Source organism: Gallinula chloropus, assembly GCF_964237585.1.
Source record: "Gallinula chloropus genome assembly, chromosome: 4".
Taxonomy (NCBI): domain Eukaryota; kingdom Metazoa; phylum Chordata; class Aves; order Gruiformes; family Rallidae; genus Gallinula; species Gallinula chloropus.
The window spans coordinates 27,252,685-27,268,110 of record NC_140088.1 but is presented as its reverse complement, the minus strand read 5'-3'; positions in this window follow the sequence as shown (position 1 = coordinate 27,268,110).

Below are 15,426 nucleotides of genomic sequence, written 5' to 3'. Positions count from 1 at the left end.
GGAAATCACTTAGGTCTAATTTCTCAAGTGTCACTGAATAAGAGATCACTCTCATATGAAACAGGGCTGTCTAGTTCAAATACTTTTAGGTTTCTTCTGTAGTCCCAGTCTTCCGTCTCATAAATTAGCAGTCTGTTGTTAATAATAGAGCCAGGTAGTACCAGTGTCTTCAGACACCCTTCTCACACTTAGAGAAAAACAAAAACCCCAAACCACCATACATAATATTTCAACTTAATACTGCAGCCCCTAAAAATGGGAAGATCCTGAAAAGTCACAATATAAATGAAATTAGAGTTGTGTTGGAAATGAAGTAGAGGATCACAGTGAGGAGGGGTAGGGAATCGAATGATAATTTTGACAAAGAAGGTTGGTACACTTCCAGAGGTGCACAATGGGTATATTACATACTGACATTGAGAGAACAAGATATGGAAAATCAGAGCAAGATAGCTAGAATCCTGTATGTAAAAGCCACAGGTGATTCTTAATAGGCAGTAAATTAGCTGAAGGATAGAGAAGACTACTTATTTTTGTGGCGATAGCAATGCTTTCATTTTCTGGCAAGTTTTTAACTGAAAAAATTAACTGAAAAGTAATGCAAAGAATGGGAGGATAATTGTGAATTAGGAGCCAAATTATGCCAGGCACAATTGAATAAGTTCTGACTTTTTTTTACTGACAGACATGTATATTAATAGTTGGCACTTATTGAACCAAATATGAATATTCATCTTCATTTATATTTCAAGGCCTTTCATTCCTCAAGGACCACAGTGCTTTTAACCAATTTTCATCCACATTACTAAAATGACAGCTTTCACTCCTGGGCCCTGACAGAGGTCTGCAGAATTCATTGGAGGTCCTGGGAGGAGGGAACCAGCTCCTGCTCCCAGCTGTCCACAAACACTCATTAAGAGAGGCAAATATCCAGCAGAATCTCTGTGAGAATTTTTAATCACGCAAAGGCTCTGCTAATTAGGTAGCTGATGGGGCATAGAGAGCACAAGGACGAATTCTTTAAACAAAGGACTAGAAACTTTAAGAGCTTTAATTACTTGGGCACAGAGTTCATTTCAGAACTTGGGAGCAAATTATTCTAATAACAATAAAACCAAGTAGCAGGCCATACTAGTGAGGATTGTGTAGAAAAGTTCAATTTTCTTGGGCTGTCGCAACCTTGATTGGAGCATAGTAGAAACTGAGGGGGGTATAAAGGTATTAATAATAAATTTATTGTGAAATGGATTTGATGCAGAAGGTTTCCTATCAATGTGCATTCTCTTCCTCCTCTTGTGAATACCGCTTTGCCAGGGAGCATTTGCACTGTGTCCTATGTCTCAAAATACTCATGTAGCTCAAGAGGTGGATACTTTTACCCAAATGAAGAACAATGGCGATTTTCAAAACAAAATCCCCCCTGTTGTTTAGTGTAGCAGACAGTCTCTCAAACCTAGAAATACACTGCTTTCTCATAGGCTGGAAAAAAAATCCATTTAGCTGACTGAAAATTATGGGTTTGGTGTTTTTGCTTGCTTTTTAAGTGCATAAATAGCATGGTTGTGTTGTATGGTTTCTTCCAGGACATCATAATTTCTAGGATCATTTTCTCCTAGGTGGAATGGAGACAAAAAGTGCTAAGGAAAAGGAAATGGCAGATAAACTGAAGGATTCAAATGAGGAAACTGTGCTTTCCTACCCATCAGGAAAAGAATATAGAAAGTACATAGCTCTTTTCCACTTGGAAAATGGAAAATGGCTGATGTGTTGTGCTTGAAAAGCTCATTTCCTTTGGCAGAAACCAGGGTGACCAGGCAGGAAGGGAAGGAGGCATCTGATGTCTACTGCAAAAGGCTTGCTGGCCTTGGATAGTTGCATGATTACGGTTGGAGGAACCCCTGTATGATATGCATGCTGTATATTAGAAATCTGTGAAGATATATACTGAATTTTCTTTCTTTTTTAAGGACGGATGGTACAGCTTCTCTTGAGGGTCAGTTTCTGACAAAGAGGATGCTGGTAGCTTTTACCATATGTTTATATACCTTTAGAAAAGCCCTAGGTTCTAAGGAAGATCTTGTTTTTCAGTAGATTTTGGTGCAAATCACCTGCAGTGATTTAATTAGCATTTAACATATGAGTAAAGTTTAGCGTCTGAGAACAAAGTGTTGATTTTATAGCTAAGGGACTCTTACTGCTGCTGGGGAGATGGGCTTGAACATGTCAGGTGAACGTGCAAGAAGTTCCAGGGAAGTGGGAAGGGACCGGTGAAAAACTGGTGTGTGATAATTGAGGGGTAATTATGCTCCATGAGCAAGAGGTGCGGAACAAAAAAATAGAGAAGAATGAACAGTGTATTTGCTCAGAGAATTGGTCTAAGATAGTTTCAAGACTAATCTTGAAACTTGAACAGATCTTATGCTTGTGTTATACCACGTTTACTTCGTGTTTTATCTACTGCAGAGGAAAGGCATTGCTAAAGAGAAGCTGCTGCAGTCTGTGGCTCCAGAAAAAACCCTTTCATTTTCTGTGGACTTTCCCCACGTGAATAAAACAGAGGTCTGAGTGCAATGAACAGAGCTGAGTAGCTCCATTAGGAAGTCATGCTGCCCACTGTGGTCCCTCTGCCATTTATGAGAGCAGCTAGAGTAACAGAATGCAGTACTGACAGAAGAGCATTTTAGTCATTGTTGCTTTTTGGGTTTGTTTTAATTCCCAAGGAAGCTCGCTAAGCTGACATGCAGGAATAATTCTGTCACCTTAGTTCCTAATATTTCTGACAGCAGTTACAACAGAATAAACAAATAGGTGAGGCAGAAATTGTGAGCCAAAGAAGGGGAGAGCCCCATATAGTATCCTATCTTAAAAAAATTCCTTTAGTAGCTTTGAAAAGCACTTAAACTCTCTCTTCTGGATCCTTTGAGGGAGTGGGACTAAGTGTAACTTGACACTCACTTCTTGCGCTGATCTGTTCTTCTGGCTGTTGCTCTTACCTCCTTGCAAGTCTGCTGTTGGATGTGCAGCGCACAAGCACTACTCTCCCTGGTTTGATCACATTGCATTGATTAAAAATACCACCCAAAGCATGCTTTTATGGGATATAACTTTTAAATGCCTGTGATTTAGGAGTTCTGCAGGCCTTAAAGACCAGAATCCAGGAACCTAGCTGATCGTGAGATATTTCTTCTCACATAAAAATATATGCCATCTACTTCAAAAATAACTACTGCTATAAATATTACTTTAACCTGAGTGTCAAAAAGTGATACAGGATAAAGGCTGCAAACTTATGCTTAAAATTTTGGGTTTGTTTATTTTTGAATACAGTTAGTGACAAAGGTGTGTGGCCCTGCTACATCAGCCTGGCTGTTATGACTCGGATCAGAAAGTAAGTTCCAGGTTTTCAACAGTTCTGTAAATCAGATCTCATAATTTCGTTTCCTTATATGTGTAAACAGCATCTTTTTTCTGCCTTTGTTTAGCATAGATAGTAGTTGCCCATTTTCTCAGTGTATTCTGAAACTCTGTTCTTTTAACATATACAGCAGAAAGACATACAAAGCAGTGGTTTATCAGCGCAGCACCAAAGTTTTAAGTGGATCCATTTTAGACAGATTGTCGATACCAAGATACCAAAATATGAACGTTTTTTGCATGGAAAGGTAGCTGTCCATGTGCATTTGTCAACTGTTACGTTCAATTCTCTATAGGAAAAAGAATCGTTCATCTTGTTACAATCACTGTCCAGTGCAAAGCTGATCAAAAGGCATAACCATTAATTCATATCTGTCCATAGAGGTCAACTCTAAAGATGCATGTGGCTTGTATGAAAATAATAATGATATTCAAATACTTGAATGCAAGAGTCTTTAGAACCACCCTCATGTAATTTTGAGGGAATTTATCCTGAAATGGGAATGTGAAGACGCCAGTGTTGAGAATTGCTACATGCTGGGGAAAATAATCTTGGAACTGCAGAAACTGCAAATGGCTTCTGAGTGTGGGCTCTTAACTGGAAAGGGAAATAGAAGAGAGATTTCTCCTGATATTTTAATGTGTTTTGCTGGGTTTATGTCAAGAGCAGCTCTGAGAATCTTTCAAGATGCAAAAAGGTTGGAATTTCTACTGCCGAAAGACCTGCCTTCGTATTCATAACCTGGGGGTAAGTAAAAAAAAAAAAAATCCTCCATTTTAGCAGTTAAGATAGTTAAATTCTCTTCAGGAAAAAAAGTTGAAATTATGACTATCAGCAAATTCATTGCTTGATAACAGCGCTAATAAACATCAGCAGGTTTCTGTGGACAAAGCGGACCTAATAGATCCCATACTGATTACATGTTTAAGATGCTGATTGAGAAGAACTTTCACCCTCACTGATGGGACAGTCCTATTCTTCTCCTCAGTAGGATTTCCCTCTCTCCATTTGGAACTGTGACTGGGCCTTTGACAAATGCTCAATTTGGAGTACTCAGGCTTAAAATGGAGACTTTTAAAAATCTTTAATTGGGGCTAAGCACTAGTTCCTCATGCAGTTCATTGTTTTGAACAAGGAAGCAGGACTAAAGAGTTAACTGCTTCCAATTGTAAATACATCAGTGGCAGGCACACTACAAAGCTCTATACAATCCTGTAGAGTAAATGGTGGACAGCTCATCACAATTAGGCATGGTCATAATGAAGAGCCAGAAGAGAGGAAAGAGGGCATGGGGAAAAACAGACCTTTTACAAATGTTTTATATGAAGAGAAATTATAGCTAAAAGGGATAGTTAATTAGTTTAAAGAATAGGTGGTAATGCCTTCTCTTAGCAGAAAAAGAAAACTTTGAAAGCATGGAAAATGGGTGAGTTTCTGGCTGCTGATCTGGAAAAGGAGAAAACAATTCAAAGCAATACTGTACGTGGGTGTTTCTCAAAAGAGACTGTGGTGGAAAGTGTGTGATCTGAGTAATTTACTCTTAGCAGAGACAGTAGGCACTGTTGTGTTCAACAGAGACCCTGCATGTAGCCTTGTTTTTGCTGGAATGCATCTGTATTATTGCAGGTGCTTATCTTAGACATGGATGCTTATGGTTTGCTTTCCAGCTTTGCATACCTTTTAGGAAGGGGAGAACCCTTCTTGCTTGTGCTGAGAAGATTGCCTGGAAGAGGCAAGGTTATAGTGAGGTTTGCTCTCTAGCCTTGCTGCAGTGTGCTGGCTAACCAGTCACCTGTAAAAATGACCTGCATTCTACAATATGTTATTTGGGGAAGAGAAAAAGAATAGCAGTAATCTGTATCGGATTATTGAACAGCAGCATTTTTAATCTGAAGTATTGTGGTGCTTATGAGAGACAGCCTGTGAAACACTCCCTGGAGATGAAGCTTTTCTGGCATCAATGAAGTTTGCAAGTATTGCTTCCTATCACAAGTCCCATTGCACGTATCTTGTATTAGATGGATCTGTGTGTCATTAATAGAAACATACACTCCACACAGACTGTCATTTGGGTATGTGTGTACTGCAGTCATTTCCCACTGAAGTCCGTTTCTTGCTGCTGGGATAAAGTCACTTCTGCAACTGGCTTTAGTATTTCTGTGGTACGCTGCAAGTGTTTGAGAACTGCAGAGTAGGTGCAACCTTTATTTTGTAGCCTGAGATTTTGGAACTATGGTAGGCACTCCCTATGACAACTATGGGAGCAATGCTGTTGGTTAGCACTATGCCATGTGGCACAAAATAGATTGTTATGGAATTGAGTGGGATAAGGTTATTATTTCCCAACTGTTGCATAGGGCAGTGTGTGTAGCATGCCTTGTGCTCACAAAGAAACATATTCGTAGTAAGAGCCTGATTCTCTATTGCTAAGTGTGACTAATAGGTGACTCTTATGGGACTGCTTCAGTCTCTGCTCTCAGGGAAAGAAAATTGTCATGTAGGGGAGTAAGGAGGAGATGGGTATTGCAGCTGCATTTAATCTGTCTCCTGGCATAGTACCCCCACAGCCTTGCTTTGGCAAGCTGCCTGCTTCAGCCATCTCCCTCAGTCTTCAAGGGTAAATACTACTGAACTGTGCAAGTCAGGAGTTGTGGTATTGCCTCAACAGCGCATCGTTTCTGTTGTGGTTTTTATGGTTAAAGCTGGAATACATAAAACAAACTTAAAAAGAACCTGGTATTAGTCTAGCTTTACTGCTATTGAAATCAGCAGTGAGACTTGCATGGGAGCAAAGTTAGGGCTGATTTTGTCACTTCCAAAAATCCTTACTATAAAATATTTTATTCTTTTCTTTCACTCTACATATTTGCTTGTCCTGGCTTCATGGACAATGCTGTAGCAAAAAGATTGTCTTTCAAGGTTTTTTCTCTTGCAAGCCCAAAATCAACATTTCATCTGACTTTTTTTTTCTTTTTTTTTTTTAAATCCCTCCAATAAGGTCTGCTTTAGCATTTGAATATGTGCAAATAAAATGGATTCATGCCCCCAATTAAATTTGTCTTGTACATGAATAAACAGTAGGATTAGAAATTTAAAGGATAAAACTTGTGTCGGTGGCTTTACCAGGAGTTCTGTGAATACAAGCCCTTTAAAAGCTACACCTTTGTTGGTACAAATGAATGTAGAAGGGAAACCAGAGCCGCAGAAGACAGGGTACTGCTGCATGCTTGGGAGGGCAACTGCAAGACTGTAAAGTTGTAAGTAGTATAGAAATTAGATTCTTCAGGTCTTTCCAAACACTTCCTAAATGGTATTTTGGAGGAGGAAAGGATATATTCTTACTGCGTATTTTAAAAATTAAGCAAAACAACCCTTCCTGGGGTTTTGAAGATTTAATAGAGAGCTGATGTAGGCTGTGGGATGCCAAAAGGGGGAGTGGAGGATGCTGCTAGAAGGATAACAGACACACAGTGTTATTCTGAAGGAGGCTGGTGTCCCTAAAATAATATTACGCAGATAAGACATTGGAAAAAAGGTCCTGTGTGAAAGTCTGGAAAGAATGAATAGGGTTTTGTACCATATTAATACACATACAATCCTAGGGTAAAATAGGGAGTTGAAAGAAAATGTATTTTTCCACTCAGCCTTCGAAAAGTAAATTATTATTGCTTTCGTATCTATGGTTATGCAGAGACTATGATTTCAATAATTTATTCAGCTTCTCTGCAGAAAGCTATCCTCAAGCTGTAAAAAAAAAATCTCTAACTCTGGTCTTTAGGTGGGTAGTGCATCCGTACCAGATCAGTCCACTTCTGTCATTTTACAGAAATATCCATCTCAGAACAGGAAGACTCTGAACTTCGACATAACAGAAGGAAAGCTCTTTCCTACAGTACCCAAGAGCTGGGATGGAGAACTAAACATCTTTAGAAGATTGTTTCTGTGAATTTTTTTAACCGTATGGTTAAGCAGGGAGACAAAGTTGGAGGTGATCCAAACCCAAGAATATGTAACACAAGTTACCAAGGCATATGGAGAACATATTTGGAAGAGCAAGAGATGGGAGCAAATAATGAGAAAAATCTAAATTTTTTAAAGGTCATAGTGACAAGGAAAGGTAGCAAGTAAAGAAGTCCAGGCCTATAATACTTCCTTGAATTTTTCTGTAAGCAAGTTTCAGTGTGTTCTTCTAGCAGTCTGTGCAATATACGCAAGGTGTTTTGAGAAAACTCCTGGTCACTCATCTGGTAGAATCCCAATGTAGAGACCCTAGAGACCAACAGACCAACAAAACCACAAGGTCTGCAGGTAATGGAGTCTCTACCGAATTGCACTTTGGCTACGGGCAACAGAAATGCAGAAATCTCTTTTATAAAATGTTTGGTTCTGCTAGTAAGATTGAACCCAAAGCTTGACCACCCTGCCTCTGTTGTGATGGTTAGTGTGTTCACGTTGTTTGTGACATCAGACTGTAAGCCGAGCTCTTTTATGGGCTGCCATTTACAAAAATGGTAGCGTTCATGTTAAGCTTTGGTGTCTGAAAATGCTAGCCTTGCTTGCTAGCCTTTAAATGCCAGTGTTTAGCCAGAAAATGTCCTTTGTGACCACGTATTTTTGTTGCATCAAAACCTACAAAAGTAACGGTAAGATTTATTCATAGCTGAAAATTTGTTATTAAATCTAGAGCTTAAATGTAGTTACATATGCCAACTTAATGCCACAAAATAGGCTAAGAATATTCTTAAGCAGTATGTCAGCTAAATTTTATTGCAGGTCCATTAGTATTACCATTAAGCAGCTGACTAAAGGTCATAATGAATACTTACTATTTTATATCACCCAGGAGGTACTAAGCACAGCTGGAGTCTATTTCACTACTTGAACACATATAATACTCGACAAATTGTCGATCAGTGGATATGTCCATCTTATCAAACTACTTTGCCCAACTACGTAGCAATTCTTCTAGTGTGCGTTGCATAATAGACTCTGGGAATTTTTTTTAAAAAAAGAAAGTTCTTACTAAATGGCCATTTGTTACAGTTCTATTTTAGATATTGCCTATAATTTTGTGGTTGCACCGATATTTGAGAAAGCAGTCAGGTTTTGTGTGGTTCTTGCTGACCAGTTTAACAAGTGTGGGGAAAAAATATAGAGATTTCTGATGATCAAGTTGATGAAAAATTATTCTGATGCTTTGCTGATACTGTTTTTCATACTTTTTGAACTGATTTTCCTGATGTCAAGTAACAGCAAGAAGATTATGCCCTTACTGTACTTTTTTTAACAGCTGTTGCAAAATAGCCCTTAACACTTCACACATCAGTTCTGTGCATTTAGAATAATTTTTTTACAATAGATTTTGTAAATATTTACCAATACAGATAGCTTCCTTTATATAATGACTTGAATTCACGTACCTATTTTTTATTATTAGAAGATAAATATGATCATGCAAAATTATCCGAGCAGGACGGATTTAGGTTCTGTTCAGCTGTTGTTATCCATCTTATAGGTCCTCTGTAGTTTGATTAACGTGCCATGGAAAACCCCTGAGTTTAAACTACTTGATCTTTTCAAGTATTAGTTTCTGCTGTTTCTAGTGGATTTTATTGGTACACACAGGACAAAGGGACAACTTTTCTATGAAAAAATATTCCACAGTCCTCTTGGTCCTATTTCTTTTTAAAACAGAAAGTCTATGAAATTTCAGCCTACATTTGGTTTCACATTCATTTCAGCAGCAATGACACTGTAAACCTACTCCTTTCCTACAGGGCTTTTGCAATATGTGTTCTAGACTGACTTTTTATCTAAAATGAACTAAAAATACTTTATTATCAAAAATGGTGTCTGCATATGTGAGTGAAGGAGAAAGGTTAGGCCTCCACTGTGTTTTGCTTGAGTATCTTTTGACATGAACGTGTTCAAAAGGGAATAATTTACACTCAAATATGGTTATATTAACAAGCAAAAATGGGATTCTGATTTAGAAGTTTATGCTGTAAGACCCTTAAGTGAATATATTTCTTTCCTTTTCTTCCTAAACACAAATTGTCTTCTCTTTCTTTTAAGTCACAACTCTTTCCTCTTTAGTTCTTCAGCACTAGGCAATCTCTTACTATTAATAGCAAATTGCAAGGCAAGAAAGAAGGTTTTTTTTATGGAAGAATACCAGTCTAAGCAATTGGGTAATTCAGCAGCTGCAGTTCAATGGGACTTGGGGTTTGAATGTGTTACTGTTCTCTACACCTCATCCTGGCTGAAGCTGGGAATGTAACTGAGGTCACAGAAGAAAAAGGAAGCCTCAGAGGCGTCCTAAATATCGTAGTTAATGCAAAAGTAAGTGCTTATCAAGTTGTTGACATCTCTGGTGGTGCACAGCAGAGCTACAAGTTGAAATGTTGCTTTCCCATAGAGGGACAAAATAGATGTCTGAAACTTACACCTTGCTTCCTCTAAACCAGAATATCTTAATTTGGGGAGAATGGTGAAGCTACATTGAGATTCAGAGGAAATTGAAAAATGCAAGCAACAAAATGCAAATGAAAATTGAGAGTTATTTTAAGAGTATCAGGGACTGAAAATGCCAAAAGTTCCATTCTGTATCAGAGAGAAATAGAAGCTGCCTTTGTAATAAATTACTATTATGCTACATACACACTCACATATCAATTGATATCTCTATAAAGTTCTTATGAACTAGAAGTAATGAAGTATAAAAACTGAAAAGAGAAGCTAAGACAGGATCAAGGGCAATAGATTTTTGTGGCATATTTAAGGAAAAAAAATCCCCAAACTACCTAAAAACCCAAAGAACTGTATAGGTTGTTAAATAGATGGAAACCCTTAATACCACAGGAAAAAACCCAGATACGATTAAAAAAAATACTTAAACTGCATTTTGAAAGAAACTTGGAATCATGTCCCACTACCATATTAATGCAATGAATTGCTTGAAAACTTGTTAGAAGCTTAGTTAGAGAAGGTTATCTAAAAATAAACATTTTTTTTTGTTTGGTGTTTTTTAGTTCAAGCAGGCTTAGGTGACCTCAGTGCAAGAGTCATAAAGGACTTTGCAGAGATGATTTCTGTGCTACCTGTTTATTTTTATTAAAGCATGTGATTTAGTGCATATTTTGAAACACAAGGGGTAATATTGTGCTTAGTGCTCAGAACTGCAAGCAGAAGGGTTTTGATTTGGAGAGGTTAGTCAGTTTGCTGTTGATTGCAGGTAGACTAACAGGAAAGCTGATAGTGAATTCCATAGATGGAGAATTATGGGATGGAAGCCTAGTTAATCGCGATCAACATAGTCTTATGATGACAAGACCTTGTCAAAGAAGCTTTCATTTTTCTTGTGTGATTACAAGTCTAATGGATGCACTGTGTAGTCTTCTGGTGCCTGGTTGGAATTAAGAGGAACACTAGTACTTCAGATGGTCACTGCCGTATGGAACAAACAGACTGAAAATGGCCTCACTGGCAGGTGCCAAAGATCAGTTTTCAGTGAAGAGTCCCACTGTGTTGGCTGTTTCCAATGGCATCCAGCTGGGACTGATTCTCAGTCTGGTGTCATCTTCAGTGACTGTACACCAAGGCACAACAGCTTGGGCAAGAACACTTTTGGATGAAGATTGGTGGCAAGTTATGTGGGACGGTATCCTCAATTTTTTGTCACTTCATATGACATGGACTTCACCCTCTTGGAGTAAAAGGCATTTTGACACACTCAAGTATAAGGGTGTACAAAGGAGGCAAGTGTCAGTAGAAATGGCAATGGAACAGTTGTTGCCTTCAAAGATTTTGAGGTCACAGTGGCAAGAGTGCTGAGCTGGAGCTCCTAGAGTGCTCAGAAAGGCCAGTGGGATCCCTGCATGTAGCAGTAGTGGGCTGGGAAGTGGGTTTCTTACCTCCTACAACCATTTCCCAATTAATACTTTGCTAACTGTTCTCTTACAGATCCTTCATACTATCTGCAGAGGCATCCTGTCTGTCACTGTCTTTCATGTTGCTTTAGCTCAGTGCCATAGGCAGAGTGTTATGAACCAGAAAAACTAAAGCTCACAAGCAATTTCTTTGCGGAGCAGGCAGGGGTGGGAACATGGAAGCATTCCCCCGGCATGGTCTGTGTTGAAGGCAGTGAAGGAAGACTTGTGTGTCCTGGAGCTGTTACTGGTTTCACGCAGCTTCTCTGTGCAACTTTTGAGTAGTCTTTAACATCCTGGAAGGTGCAGTTGTGGTGAGGGAGTAGAGGTTCTCATCTCAACTCTTGAGGTGGATTTCCTTGGGGACATTGTAGAAATCATAATCTGTGTTAATCATAATCATAATCTGTGTTTCCTGTTAGGACAGTAAGTCCTGGAGTTCTGAAGGGCCATATGTTAATGGCAGTGTAAGAATACTGCAGCAGCGAGCACCTTGGGGAAACCTTTCGAGTAAATGAGGCAAATGTGTTATGTAGGGGGATATAAATGAATTTGCAAAGAGGAATCTCTTCCTCACAAGTGTTGCAAACACCAGCCTGTCTACCTGAAACCTGACTGCAAATTTGTTTTAAATATATTTTTAAATGCTTAAGACTCAATTTTGAATGTGTTTGCATTGTATTCTTAGAGGTGCTTCAGACCTCTTTTAGTGTTGGATATCCATCTACATTCAAGAATATATCACTCCTTTATTAAATATATACTCTAAGGTACTAATGTACTGGGTCCAAGTAGTAGTTCTACATTCATGTATACTTTATCCCTGCTAAAACATTTAGTTCTGTGTAAAACATTTAAGTCCCTTGCTATCTGTAAGTACCATGGTACCTACGTGCATGGCCAGGGAAGACAAAGATTAGATGTTTATTAACATGTTAATTAATGTTTTAAAATGCAGCAAGTCTTTTTAAGGAGCACAGATGCAAAGACATCTTCATATGAAGCCATTTTTGGACTAAATTTAATTTTGAAAGACAGTAAGCTTACATATGTTGTAAAAGCAGAATAATGGTCAAACTGATCAAAACAAGGTATATATTTTTCTTCAAAGTTGTTTACTTATAAATATTCAAATCTTTCTTCCTTGCTTCTAGGTAGCCAGTATCTCCTTATTAACATTTTTCCCAAATTCTTTGCAAGGTGTAGTAGCTAAGTTATTCGATAGCTGACTGACAATAATTAGCCTATTATGATGATTAATGCTTATTCAGGACATTTAATTTGCATGCTATAAGCACAGTGAGACAGCTAATTTGAAGTTATGCCAAATGCAGTATTTAGTTTTTATATACAACGTTTGTTTGACTTTCGAAATGTAAAATAATTGACAAGAATAATCATAGCCATGGATGTTAGGTCAGCAAGTTTTCATTTCTCCTTTTAATAACAATGATGTGTTACTTAGTGAACCAATTAGCAAGGTAAACTTTACTTGCATTAAAAAATGCGTAAGGAAGAATTTCTAAATTGTGGTTAATGGAATGTCAACCAAGATGCATATTCTGTCATTTTCGCCCAGGTGAAAACCATCTGTCCTATACAGATAGCATTTCTCCAACTTTTCACAAGGAAGGAGGATACAAGGTCATTTTTATGTACCTTGTGATCAGGATTGACTTTTTATATTTATTTTTTTGACTTATGAAAGTCAATTAAACTGCTAGGCCTGTGCCATAGGTTCAAATAAATATACAGTGAAAAAATAAATTTCTTTACTCATGGCTACAACAAGCCCTCATGTTTTTCCCTCAGGTTCTTGCATCTTGTTTAGCATATCTGGAGGGGCAAAATTTCATTGCTGCCTCCAATTGCACGGGTCCTTTGGCTCAGATAGCAGAGCATGTTTCAGAAGATGATGCTCTTCACCAAACACTTCAGTGTCTCTGGGTGTGGAACTGAAGTTTCCTTAAGTGTGCTCCAGAAGAATAAGCTGATAAGGGAAGCATGTAGGGGCAAGAAGATGCCCCCAGTTGTGTCTGGAAAGCAATCTGATGCCTTTGGAAGATAAGGGAAAGACATGTTTCTTTTCCATAGCTCTTGGCATTTTCTTTAAAGCTGTTCTTAGGTTTCAACCTTTGCGACAGAATACATTGCGAAAATCTTTCATGGACATCATAGAAAAGTAGATAACACATCTTAAATCCATGTAACAGTTAAACCTCTATTATTAAGCACCTCTGCTTAATAAACATTTCTGCTTGTTTTCTCCAAAAGGTGTTTCTGGCTGTTCTCTCCAGCTAAGCAAGTGGCAGTGGCTAGGCTGGGGGTCACTGATTGGAAACAAAGAGTCTAAAATTTGCGAGGTGCCCTAATTATTTTTCTTTTTCCCTTTCAACCTCAAATTTGAAATACATGCAATGTGTTGTAGGATATTTGTTCTTGTTAACACAATTGTTTCCTCAAACTGCTGAGAAAGCAAAGTGTCTGGATGCTTTCTGACTCAGGAATAAGAGGAGGAAGAGGCAATTGTTCTAGAGGTGATGACAAAATCCAAAGTCTGTCACTTGTCAAGGGTCCTTTTGACCTGCATTAATTTGTGTAAAAATAGCAGACCTGTTTCTGTCCACTTGATCTCCCCTACCCTGAAATGATCACAATCCAGTAGTGCAGGTTATAGCCTGCATTTATTTATCCCAGCACTCCCACTTCCTTGATGAAGCACAGTCACAGTGTTTACCACTCCCTTGTGAGGAGGCCATTAGTGTGTCCTGAAGCCAGTTAAAGTAGAATGGAGTGGCTGTGTCTGAACAAGTAGAATAAGCAGGGCCATACACGGACTTCAGTACAGCACCGTGAGAGTTCATAGGGCTGTACTGCTGCCACATCCATGGCATGTTTTTGTTGATGCCAACTAACCATCTCGATGGTGTTCAGGTGCGGGCAGGGCTTTGCCTGGGCCACAGACTGTTTCTAATAAGCAGGGTGAATGAGGGCTGCCCCATGTTGGGAGTGGGAAGAATTTGGCCCACTGATGGGAGCCATGCCACACCACTTAGGCCTTTGTCCCTTTTTGTTTACAATTGCAGCCATAGACAAATGAGAAACTGTTCACTCTTTTTTTTCAGTAAAAACACAGGGATCGCTGGTTATCCACCACCTACTTAAATCCTCTATTTTATTTTTCTGTTAGCATCTCCCAATACTTCATTACCACCTTTGTGACTTAGAGGAGTGGCAGGGACCAATTTAAAATCTGTTGAAAGAGACTTTGGCTTTCTGTAGTGGATCCTGGATCAAGGCCAGGGGGGATAAACTGCTAGTGGGAAGCTCACAACAGTGTTCCCATTGTGGGTGCTACTGCTGGGGCTTACTGAGGCGGCTGAAGATCTTAACAAAAGTGATTTTACTTTGTCATCCTGTGACAAGCTGTGTGTTCTCAGTGGGAACTGTTCCAAATTTTTAAAAACAGTTATAGTTCCCTATCCAGGTCTGCTGACTACGTATACTTCCAACATAGGGAAGCTTGAGAGATTTTTTTTTTGCTATGCTGAAGCTCTCTCTGCCTCTGTACTCTAGCTAATCTAATCGGAGATTAATTCTTCTCTGTATTAGCGCTGTGTTCAAACACAAATAATGTAGCTATTTTGTGAGATCACTTCTGAAATAGATTATAGTAAGGTTAAAATAATTAGCCTTCTAGTAGTGCGTATATATCCACTAAGTACTATGCCAGTCCTGCATTAGAAATACTTCTGGTCTGGTACTACCATGAAATATTTTCTGTAGACTGAAAGGAAAAGTGACGCATCACGCTTCAGTCTCAATCTTACTCTTTGTCTTGTATTTATTCAGATCTACTGGCTGAGTAATTTAAGTACATTAGTCAGTAATTTGGCTCTTATTTATTCACAGGCAGAACCCATCGTTTTCTTAGTTTGATAAAAACAGTTCTAATGGAAATGCAAACCTTCAGGAAAAACAATGATATGGCTTAAATAGTCCATCGAATGTTTCTGATTGCTTACCAAGCGGGGCCAAGGACTACCCCAGTTTGAGGCAAAGCTCTGGGTAAAACTGAAACAG